The sequence below is a fragment of the Canis lupus genome, chromosome 1, assembly GCF_048164855.1.
Source record: "Canis lupus baileyi chromosome 1, mCanLup2.hap1, whole genome shotgun sequence".
In the NCBI taxonomy this organism is placed as follows: Eukaryota; Metazoa; Chordata; class Mammalia; order Carnivora; family Canidae; genus Canis; species Canis lupus.
Genome location: NC_132838.1, coordinates 77522144 through 77535487, shown reverse-complemented (window position 1 = coordinate 77535487; position 13344 = coordinate 77522144).

Below are 13344 nucleotides of genomic sequence, written 5' to 3'. Positions count from 1 at the left end.
TCTTTAAAATATTGGACTTTACAATCCCATTTACAATTGCACTCAAAAGCATAAGATACCTAGAAATAAACCTAACCAAAGAGGTAAAGGATCTACACCCTAAAAACTACAGAACACTTCTGAACAAAATTGAGGAAGACACAGAGATGGAAAAAATATTCCATGCTCATGGATTGGAAGAATTAATATTGGGAAAATGTCTATGCTACCCAGGGCAATTTACACATTCAGTACAATCCCTATCAAAATACCATGGACTTTCTTCAGAGAGTTGGAGCAAATAATCTTAAGATTTATCTGGAATCAGGAAAGACCCCAATTAACCAGGGTAATATTGAAAAAAGAAACCAGAGCTGGGGGCATCACAATGCCAGATTTCAGGTTGTACTACAAAGCTGTGGTCATCAAGACAGTGTGGTACTGGCACAAAAACAAACATCTAGATCAATGGAACAGAATAGAGAATCCAGAAATGGGCCTTCAACTCTATGGTCAACTAATACTCAACAAAGCAGGAAAGACTATCCACAGAAAGGACAGTCTCTTCAATAAGTGGTGCTTGGAAAATTGGACAGCCACATGCAGAAGAATGAAACTGGACCATTCTCTTACACCATACACAAGGATAAACTCAAAATGGATGAAAGATCTAAATGTGAGACAAGAATCCATCAAAATCCTTGAGGAGAACACAGGCAACACCCTTTTGGAACTTTGCCACAGCAACTTCTTGCAAAATACATCTATGAAGGAAAGGGAAACAAAAGCAAAAATGAACTACTGGGACTTAATCAAGATAAAAAGCTTCTGCACAGCAAAAGAAACAGTTAACAAAACTAAAAGACAACCTACAGAATGGAAGAAGATATTTGCAAATGACCTATCAGCTAAAGGGCTAGTATCCAAGATCTATAAAGAATTTATTACACTCAGCAGCAAAGAAACAAACATGAAATGGGCAAAAGAGATGAACAGAAATTTCAACAAAGAAGACATACATATGGCCAACAAGCACATGAGAAAATGTTCCACATCACTTGCCATCTAGGAAATACAAATCAAAACCACAATGAGATACCACCTCACACTAGTGAGAATTGTGAAAATCAACAAGACAGGAAACAACAAATGTTGGAGAGGATGTGGAGAAAGAGGAACCCTCTTGCACTCTTGGTAGGAATGTGAACTGGTACAGTCACTCTGGAAAACAGTGTAGAGGTTCCTCAAAGAGTTAAAAATAGAGCTACCCTACAACCTAGCAATTGCACTACTGGGGATTTACCCCAAAGATACAGATGCAGTGAAAGACCGAGACATCTGCACCCCAATGTTTATAGCAGCAATGTCCACAATAGCCAAACTTCAGAAGGAGCCTTGGTGTCCATCAAAAGATGAATGGATAAAGATGTGGTATATATATATATATATATATATACACACACACACACACAATGGAGTATTACTCAGCCTTTAGAAATGATGAATACCCACCATTTGCTTCGACGTGGATGGAACTGGAGGGTATTATGCTGAGTGAAGTAAGTCAATCAGAGAAGGATGAACATTATATGGTTTCACTCATACAGGGAATATAAAATATAATGAAAAGGATTATAGGGGAAAGGAGAGAAAATGAGTGGGAAAAATCAGAGAGGGTGACAAAACATGAGAGACATTTAACTCTGGAAAATGAACAAGGGGTAGTGGAAGGGGAGGTGGGTGGGGGGATGGTGAGGGGAGCACTTGACGGGATGAGCACTGGGTGTTATACTTTATGTTGGCAAATCGAACTCCCGTTGAAAAAAATAGAACAAAAGACCTTCTTATCACCCATGAAATTCCAAGGGATTTAGGGGTTTTGTGTCAGGAACTGAGGGCAAAGGTCAGATATTAGAACAGAAGATGCTCCTAGTGCTATTATAACTTAGGACATTACCAGGGTTGTATGAGCTCTGTGCCAGAAACCAGTGGCTGAGACCAAAAGATATACATTTTTTTTATTATTCCACTGTCAGCAAACTATTGCCCAAAGGACAAAACTGGCTCACAACTTGTTTTTGTAAATAAAGTTTATTGGAAAAAAAATAAAATAATAAAATAAATAAAATAAAATATTGGACTTAAGCAACAAAAAGGAATGAGCTATTAATGTATGCAATAACTTGGATAGATATGAAGGAAATTATGCTGAGTGAAAGAACCCAATCTAAAAGGTTACATGCTGTATGGTTCCATTAATATGACATCCTTGAAATTACAAAATTATAAAGATGGAAAACATGTTAGTGATTGCCAAGAATTAGATATAAGGGAAGGAAGAGCAGGAGGTGGGTGTTATAAAAAGTTAGCACAAGCCTAAAGAATCCTTGTTGGAATGCAACTATTCTACATGTTGACTATGGGGGTGATAACATAACTCTCTCTTGTGGTAAAATTACATGGAACTAGGGGTGCCTGGGTGGTAAAGGTCAATTCTTGGTTTTAGCTTAGATTATGATCTCAGGGTTATGAGATCAAGACCTGGGTCAGGGTCCACACTCAACATGGAGTCTGCTTGGGATTCTCTCTCCTCCTTCTACCCCTCTCCACCATACTCTGTCTCTAAAATAAAGTGATAAATACATACATTCATATGTACATACATAAAATTACACAGAACTAAATATAGAAACACACATATGAATGCATATAAAGCCGGTGAAATCTGAATAGGATGAGTAGGTCGTATTAATGTCAATTTCCTGGTTGTGATGTTGCACTACAAGTCATAAAAGACGTCACCATTGGGGGAACATAGGTAAATATTACACAGGGTATCTGTATCATTTCAAACAATTGCATATGAATCAATAGTTATCTCAGAACAAAAAGTTTAATGAAAAAATATTGAGTTTTCCAATAAACAGGATATCACCCCATTTATTTAGATCTTTTAAGTTTTCTTTTGGATGTTTTGTATTTTCCAGTGTAGAGTCCTTGTACATTTTTGTTAGATTTCTAGGTATTCTAGGTATTGATGCTATTTTAATGACACCATTTTAAAATTTCATTTTCCAGTTGTTCATTGCAAGTATGGAAAATACAGCTCTTTTTGTAAGTTGATTTTTATAGCTAGTAATCTTGCTAAATTCACTGTCATAGTTATTTTTACTTTATTTCAGATTTTTAATATTTTTATCATCTGTGAATAATGATAATTTGATTTTTATTTCAAAATTTTATGTTTTTATTTCTTTTCTGAATTTATTGCACTAGCTATGATCCCTAGTACAATACTGATTAGATGTGGTATTATTGGCTATCCTTGTCTTATTCATAAACTCATGGGAGCATGTTCAATTTCTCATTATTCAATATGATTTTAGCTATATGTTTTAACAAATGATTTTACCTATCTCTTTATCTTTTATGATTTTTCTCATTCTGTTAGTATGGGTGGTACACAAGTCTCTTATATTTTGTTCTATTCTTTCCATTCTTTTCTTCTTACTGGAGTTCAGTTTGAATATCTCCTATTTTTTAAATTTGATAATAATGTCTTCTGCTCTGTTCAGTATGCTCTTAAACTGACCCAGTAAGTTCTTAATTTCACAAATTATGTTTTGCAGTTTTTAATGTACAGTTGATTTTTTAATAAAGATTCCAATTCTCTTTCAAAATTCCCAAATATTTGTTCATTTTGTTCATGTTTTCCTCTATTTTTTAACATACATTTAATAGTTATTTTTAAGTACTTTTCTGGTAACTCCAAGACTTGAATCATCTGTTGCTTGGATTTTTTTAGTCATATTTTTTCTCCCTTTTTTGTACCTAGTCATTTTTTTCTATGTAAGAAATTGTGAATAAAGGAATCATGGAGACTGGAGTTGATGCTATCTTCCCCCAGAGAAGGGCAGATCGAGTGAAAAGATGCTTATCTTATTCTAGTGAAATGCTGAGCTGAATAAGGACCAAAAGGCTGTGGAATATTTGACTCAGCCCATTTAGTCTCCCATCCAGTGCCATATCATGCTTCAAAACTAAGCAGATTTTCCAGAGAGAAAATAAGTCAAATGTTCAAGGATTCTTTAGATTCTAGTTCATAATACTAGTCCACTTTAAAATATTTGCTGGTATCTCTTTCTCCCATTAGAATCTCTATCTTTATGGCAAGCCCAGTCCTTAGCCTTTGCCCACACTTGGTAAATGCTCCCAAGCATGCACATCTCAGCTCATCAAAGAAGGGTTCTTTGAGCACTTCAACTAAAAAAATGGGACAAAAAACTTCAATAGACATATCTCCAAAAAAGACATATACAAACAGCCAACAGGCACATGAAAAGATTCTCAATATCATTTGTCATTAGAGAAATGCAAATTGAGATCATAATATGATACTACTTCATGCCCCTAAAATGGTTCTAATTTTTTTTAAAAAAAGGGAAAATAACAAGTGGTGAGGACGTGGAGAAATTAGAGCCTTCTTACACGGCATGTGGAAATGAAAAATGACTTAACCACTGTAAAAAACAGTTTGGTGTTTCCTCAAAAAATTAAACATAGAATTACCAGCAATTCCACCCCTCAGTATATATCCACAAGAATTGAAAACAGGCATTCAAATAACTTACATGCATGTTCAGAGTAGCACTATTCACAATAGACAAAATATGGAATCAACACAAATCCCCATTAACTGATGAATAGATAGACAAATTATGGGAAATGCATAAAATGGCATATTATTCAGCCTTAAAAAAGAGTGAAATACTAACATGCTATGCTGCAGGTTAATATTAAAATATTATGCTAAGTAAAAGAAGGCAAATACATAAGGACAAATAGTATATAACCCATTTATATTAAATACTGAGAATAAGTTTATCCATAGAGACAGAACACACAGATAGGTGGTTTCCAGGGGCTGAGGGAATAGAAGAAAGAGAAACAACTGCTTAATGGGTATGGGATTTTCTTTGGGTTCTTTGGGGGATGATAAAAATGTGTTGGAATTGGATATAGGTGATGGTTGTGCAAGAGTGAGAATGTACTAAATGCCACTGAACTGTTCATTTTTAAATGGTTCATTTTTATTTATTGTGAATCTCACCTCTACAAAGAAAAAACAGAGAGTGCTTTCCCCTAGGGAAGTTTAGGGGAAAGAATGCTTCCATAACTCTACAATGTCTTTTTAAATAAATATTTTAAAATGTACACACTTCTTTCTAGGCATTACAGTGGAAAGAATGGCCTACCCAGAAGTAAACCCCTACATGTTACATTTTAAAATATTTTTAATAATTTATTACTTACTGGAATTATTGTGTTGATTTTACTTATTTCCTTCTCTATGATCTGTCCATGATGATTTTTAGCTCCTGTGCCCAGATTCCCCTTTAGATGCTGTACTAGAGCAGGGACCTTGTCTGTTTTCTTCACTGCTATACCCATACATTTCTTAGAGGGTCAATCCACAATAGGCACTTAACAAATAACTCCTGAATGCATAAAGTGTTTTCAGGAAAAATAGAGCAGTAGCAGTTTTCTTTTAATATTTGTTCATATAAAACGTTCATCTATCTTTGTCCCTGAGTTAATTGATAAACCTGCAGTTATTGGGAGGTTATATTTCTATTGCCTCTAAAGCAAAAATCAGCAGGGAGGAATGGAAAGTAATTTTTACAAGTCAAGGACACATAACAGGTCATTAAGGGAGATTCATTAACACCAAAGATTCACACACAATACAAGTAAGCTAAACTGTTATCAAATACAGCTGCGGGGAAGGCAATTTTGCTATTTCAGTTCTAGGGTATTGTAAGCTCCTTGCAGCCTGGGAAACTTCATAAACAAAACTGCTCTGTTGACTAGACCCCAACGTGAAGTGGCAGAAATTAAAGCAGTCAAATCAGGTGCCGTATTGTCAAGAAGTTCCTGAGAGAGATCAGAGAGTGATAGAAAATATTTGCTTACCTGATCTTAACTGACTGGCCAAGGTCTGAAGTACCAAAAAAAAAGATCATCGCAATCAATGAACCTGCTCTGAGCAGTGGCTCTCAAGGGCTCCTCAGATCCCCTTTAGGTCCTACTGCAATATGAAAACAGCACGGATGATATTCATCCAGCCTTCTTTCATTTCATTAAGCGTTATTGCCAAATTTAGATCTCACTTCAAATGTGTGGCCTCTTAGATTTCCAACCAACGTTGGCAATTTTGAAATTTATGTAACAAGTTCCACTGACTTGGTGGAAAATCAGACTTAATATTTCTAACTAAATAGGACAGGATATAGGGGGCAAGAACATGGCTAATGAGTTTTCCCAGAATTTGAATACACCTTTTAGAAAAGGGAAACAGCTTGCATGGATTAAAATCACGCTTGAAAAAGTGGCTGCAATATAAAATCTGGCTTTTCCTGAAATCAAAATTCAAGTTCCTGGTACTTATTCATTCCTCTGTCTTGTTCAATTAATGAATCCTTAACCACAGGCTGAGGATTTGAAATTGTGTCATTGTATCTTCCAAGACTTAATTTCTATGTAGCTTGCAATATATATTTTTTTATCTTCCCATGCCAAATCATTCATTTCAGATTTGTTGTACCACAAATATCTAGCAACATGTTCATAACAGTCTGTAAATAGATTTCATGTGGTTATTGCAATCAGTAACTATTATTTTAGAACATGTGTGTATGTTGCCCTATATGTAGCATTTTATATGAAGTATCTATAGAAAGTCAAATGAAAACGTATATTAAAGCATGACAGTAATAAGTTTACCCTACCATTTTAATATCATTTATTTCTTTGTAGAGTATTTATTAATTCTTGGCAGAGCTGGGATTTGGGCACATCAATAATATACAGCACAATTATATCAATTTCTATTCAGAGAGACTAAGTTCAATTTCTGCACAAGCTATGAGCCTGACATCCAGTGAGCTCTTGGAGTATGAAAATAATAATAATAGTAAATTGTTTAGCTTGGTTATTATTTCCTTTTTTCAAGAGACCCACATCTAAAATAACCCCAATGTCTTGGTATCAACATATCTGACTTATAAGTGATCTCAAAACCTATTCTTTAAAAAAAAAAAAAAAAAAAAAAAGTATGTTCCTGATACTGGTGTGATACTTTCCCTTTAACTCCAATTTAACTCCAATTTTTGCCTAGTAATCTTCACTGTGTTAGAAAAAGATGTATTGATTTTATCTACAACTTCAAAGAGAAGTGTTTATAGTGTCGTTCATTTCAATCCCCCTTAACATATGCTCCTTATTTTATTTATAAAGGACATCTGCATGTGTATGTATTTGGAAGAAACTGATGGCAAACACTGAATACTCCTGGTGGCTACTAGTAGAAATAGATAACATTATCCTTCTTATCCTTTATAGAACAGTAAGTCTCTGGTCATGCTACAGTCCTAGTTCATAGCCTCAGATTGACATCAGCTCCCAAATATAGCTTTAGGTGAACAGGAAACTCTCAGGAGAAACATTTTTCACTTCATTTTTCACCTAGCTGAGCAAATGCTGCAGGACAGACGTTGGTGAGCATATCATCTACCCAGAAGGCCACCAAGAGGCCACTAGGGTGGAAGGAACAACCATTTCTGTAAAAGATCATGGCATGAGTGGGGGGACTCACTGACCCCAGGCAGTAACTGTTTCAGTTGAATCTGGAGGTCTGTAAAAGCCAATGTGTCCTCTCTCATAAAAAACAAACTTACTTCTTGGGTGCTGGGGGCAATGAGTTCTGAAAATTATAGAATACAGCTCCAGAACTGCCCAGTCAGGAGCCTTCCGACAACAAAAACTGCTGGAAATTACCCCCCTTTAAACACATGCTAGGTTCCTTTGTGCCTTTAGTTCATCTATGGAGACTGTTTCCTTCTAGATTTCCCCCCTTTTTTTTTAATGAGGTTGATCCAGAAACAACTCCTGCTCCTCCTCCAAAAGCATAAACTTTTAATTCTAATTTCATTTACATAAGCTCTTTTCCTCATTTCTGATTATCTATTTCTGTGACTATCTTTCAATAAAGAAATAGCAATATGCTTGATAATCAGGTGCTTCCCAGACTTCTCTGGGGGTGCTATGTTAAGATATGTTACATCATCAGTCTAAAATTGGAAAAACTATGAATTTCAAGAATTTAAGATTAGCAGAGCCTTCTGTGGGCCTTTTTTAGCCATGTAGTCTTATCAATAAGTAAACCTTTGGTGCATTCACTGAGACTTGAGGTTTATTCTATGTTCCCTGGCAAACATGGTTATGTTAAATAGTATGTATCACTTGTTAAACATGATAAAGTTTAAATCTATCACTAAGTCATCTTTATTAAATACTTATGAAATAAATCTTAAAATTACTTATTTGAAATATGCTGATCCAAAATACTTTTAATTAAAATGGTAAGTGATTGCTTAAATCTCCAGGAAGATTCCTTAGATTGGGCGTTACTGGGAAGGAGATGTACAGGTGAGTCCATGGTCACAATGGCTCCTTGGGAACTCTGGTTTCTATAATATTGCTCTTTGAAGAATGCCCAGGGCAGAAGCTGCCACAAAGGCCTCTAATCTAAGAGAGGATGTAGAAGAAAGCAAGTCTTAAAACTCCAAGTATCACTTTGGTTGAATCTTGATAATTTTTAGTTCTGTAATCTGCCAATGCTACACACTAATTCTTTTTTTTTTTTTAAGATTTTATTTATTTATTCATGATAGTCACAGAGAGAGAGAGAGGCAGAGACACAGGCAGAGGGAGAAGCAGGCTCCATGCACCGGGAGCCCGACGTGGGATTTGATCCCAGGTCTCCAGGATCGCGCCCTGGGCCAAAGGCAGGCGCCAAACCGCTGCGCCACCCAGGGATCCCTACACACTAATTCTTATGAAAATTACTACCTGCCTCTGTTTATAGCCCACAGAATATTTAGTAGTAAAGAGATTCAAAAAAGTTTCTCTGCATAAAAATTTTGTTGCTAATGCAAGATATATTTATCCAGAAACATTATCATTATTCAGTTTAACCACTTCTTTACCAAAGTGGCTACAATGAATTAGGATTCTAGCTTCCAACAGCTTGACCAGCAAGACAAGGTGCTATTTCACCTTATCAAAGGCTGTCTGTACTTCATTCATACCATTCTTAGGGTAAGCATAGGCAAATAGTGTTTTGCCCAACTATTTGGGCAATTTCAAGGTTCAGAAATATTCACCCATCAACTTCAGTTCTCCTAAGATTCCCACCACTAGACCTAAGTAAAGGTCTCACATATTGTATCAGCAGCTCTACTTGCCTGGCTCTAGCTAGTTGTTATGGGGATTGGAAAAACAAACAAACAAAACATTTAGAAGGCAAATTTTCATTAGGTATCAATAGACATGAAGCACTGATAACTACACAATTCCACCACTAGGAACTTATTCAAAAGAAATAATCATAGGTACCACAAAGTTTTTTCTATCAGAACATTAATCACAGTTTTGTTCCTTTTGAATGACATCAGTAAAGAAAAACATTGGGTATAACCCAATGTCCCAAAATAGGAAATTGTTTAAAGTAATTTCATTATAAAACAGAGTCAATGATGAGTTAAGAGCAAGGCTTTGGAACCATTAATAGCAGGATTAGAATTATAACTCCATTCTTAACTAGCTGCTCAATCATGGGCAAGATGCTTAACTTCTTAACAACTATTTCCTCAACTGTAAAATGGAGAAAACACCTAACTTATAAAAAAACACACATGACTGAATCAAATCATGTAATTTAGAAATACTATGTAGCACAGAGTGTAATAGTAAGAACTCATCATAAAATAGCATTGTAACAATAAAACAGTATGTAAGAATTAAAGTCATGTTGTAAAATAATATTTTGTAGGGCGCCTGGGAGTCTCAGTTGGTTGGGCAAACCACTCTTGCTTTCAGTTCAGGTCAGATCTCAGAATCATGGGATCGAGCCCCACATTAGGCTCCACATCAGTAGGGAGTCAGCTTGAGATTCTTTCCCTCTGCTCTTCCTACCTCCTGTCTCCCCACCTGTGCACCCTCGTTCTCTTTCAAATAAATTAATTAAAAAACTATTTTGCTATAAGAAAATATACACAATTTATTGTTAAACCAGAAAAAAATAGTAATGAAATAATATATAGTGGATGACTTCAATTCTTTTTTTTTTTAATTTTTTTAAATTTATTCATTCATGAGAGACACAGAGAGAATGAGAGTGAGGCAGAGACACAGGCAGAGGGAGAAGTAGCCTCCATGCAGGGAGCCCGACTCGGGACTCGATCCTGGGTCTCCAGGATCAGGCCCTGGGCCAAAGGCAGCACTAAACTGCTGAGCCACCCAGGCTGCCCATGACTTCAATTCTTAAAAAAAAACTTAAATAAATGTATGTAGGTATAAAATAATAGGAAAGATGCAATATAGTTTAACAGTATTTATTCCTGGTGATAAACTTATGAGTGATCTTTGCTTTTTTTCTTGTGTTTCCCTTCAATGATTATATTATGTATTGCAAACTGAGTAGACATGTTTTTGTAAACATGTAGAAAGGTGACTGCTGCCATAGAAAAATAATAATAATAATGTGCTTTAAGAAGTGGGAGAGATTGTTTCCAGCTAGGAGGAATTAGAGATAGCTACAGGGAGGGTATCACACATGAAATGAACCCTGAAGTACGTGCAAGTTTTGCTCAGGCATGGACAAGGAGAGTAGTTTTGAGGAAAAAGAAGGAAGAGAAATGAAAAGCTATAAATGTTTGAAAGCTGTTCAGGCAACAACACATGCAGTTCAGTTTCCTATACGTGGTGTACACAGAAGGGGTTTCCTGCATCCAGATTATAGAGACTATGAAGGCCAAGGCTAAGAATTTGGCTTTGTTCTAAGTTCAGCAAAAATGTTAATAGAGCTCTTGGAAGGGAAAAAAAGAGATGTGTGGTCAAATATCTTAAGGAAAATCTTCTTTATCCTCTTCAGATACTCCCAGTGTGATCTAAACCTCTACCTTTAAAAAGACAGAAAAACACATCATATTTAGTCTTTTTACTTCAGTATTTCTATATAGATCAAAACACTATTTGCCTATGCTTACCCAAAGAATGGTATGAATGAAGTACAGACATTGATACTTTGATAAGGAAAAAGAAAGAGAAGTTTCAGAGGATGGCATAGAAAAATCACGAATGCAACATTTCAGGGAGGCTTTTAGGAGCTCAAGAGGCAGAACGCTGGAAAGGAGCACACCAAGGAATGCAAGGGAGAATGCAGAAGACAAATTTATCCCCTTCATAGTCCCACCTAAACTGAATTATCTGCATTATCAGGTAGGAAATCCTCATGAACAAAATGCCATAGGAAGTTTCAAGGGGGTGAGTCTAGGAAGAAAGCAAATTCTTTGCTCCCATCCTGACTCAGTATTTACACATCCCTCTCTAACACAAGGAAGAAAAGGAAGAACAATGGCTCTCCAGGTGCAGACCAAGTGAAAATGAGAAGCTGTGTCTGTGACATAACCACTTAGCTCTTCATGCCCCTTTCCAATTTGATCCCCTTTATGTCATTATCTTTATGTGCATTACCGTTATGGCACTTTTACACGTATCATTTCATTAACAAGTGTAACAACTCCACAGAAGCAGGTAGAGTAGATAATCCCAATTTACAAATGAAATTTATTAAAGTTAACACTATAGTGAATATATTCTAGAGAGACCTCAATCACACATAATCACAAGGCAACAAATTAGACTGCAAAGCTCTAGAAGCATTTAAGATGATTAATAAATACTAGCAAATATAAATATACAACATACAAAGGCAAATGTAAATGTTAGCAAGTAGAAATATCAAACAAGTCATCACTGTAAGTTGAAGATGCCAGTATTACATGTATAAAATGCTCACAATGTGAAAAATATGGGAAAGTTTGGCTCACAATGGGAGGAAGGAGAGAAAGCATGTGTATCCATCACATTGAAACCAACTGATTTCTAAGACGTGCTTAGTAATATATTAATAACAAAAGACAGAGGAGAAAGGACCATTTTATAGTCACCTTAAATTATTGAAACACTTTATACATTTTTGTCTTTTAAATTACACCAAGTACCATGGTTCTGGAAAACCTGTCTTTCTCATTGCATGACTTGAAAGGGTCAAAATCTATTTTAGAGAAAAATGAAGGAAAGATGATCTAAGAAACAACATAGCAGACTCTTATATCCCATGCAATTTCCTTCTTCAGAGATAAATATCAATTTATCAGCCTAGTATGTACACTAGAGAAACTGTATAGGTCCTCAAAGATTCCTTGTTGAACATTTTTGTGGAATGAAGTTGAGCCAATATTTTGACTAAGTCATAGGGGAAAAGAGAGTTTAGAGTTTGAACTCTGATTTTTTTTTTGAACTCTGATTTGTTCAACTGTTAGATAATTGCTCATTGTTCCACAGAAATTATGAAGCAAGTTGAATTGCAGCCAATTACAAATTAAATTTCATCAAACCCACTTCCAAAAAAATTATATATACTGGCCCAGGGCAAGTGACTATAAACTAGAAACATTTTAGTAATGCTTAAAGATAGGAAAATCAAATTTATTGGGCCTCATCATAAGCACATTCAGCACATTTTGCAATAACTTTCATAAGGAATGCACTACAGTTTCCTGGACACTTAAAGTTGTGAATAATTATCTAACTGGGTATCTGAGACAAAGGAAATGAAAAGCTCTCCACAGCTAAAGTAAGAGTCAGATTTCTAGATTTTATCTAATCTCTAAGTGTGTGTGTGTGTGCGTGTGTGCGTGTGTGTACGTGTGTATACATGAACGTATGTGTGAAGAGACAGAGAAGAACAGGGAGAGAGGACTCTTTAAAAATTAATGGGAACAATGGAGATGGCAATTCTATTTATTTACCTTCATGATATTAATAAAAATCAGAAATATATTTAACAGATCTCCCATTATTCTAAATTTATTCCAATAATACTAGAAAACAGTTTCATAAGCTGGAATATTAGAGTATTCATTTTTGTATGAGTTCATAGAATCTCATGAGGTTTTAAAAACTCATTAGCTAATAGAATTGCTCTAGATCTGGAAATTCACTAATAAAATTCTCTAGTGCTTAGCAAAATTGTACTTGATAATTGGTTCTTTGTAAATTGCACTTTGATGGACCTTGTTCATAGCTTATTTCATAGAGGGGAAATATATATATAAATCAATGAAAAATTCAGTGTCTATATATTCATACCAAGAAGTAGCTAAAATAGTTTCCCAGATACAGTAACTTTTTAAATAAAACAGGATGATATAGCACTCAAGTTTGCAACTTATGTATAAG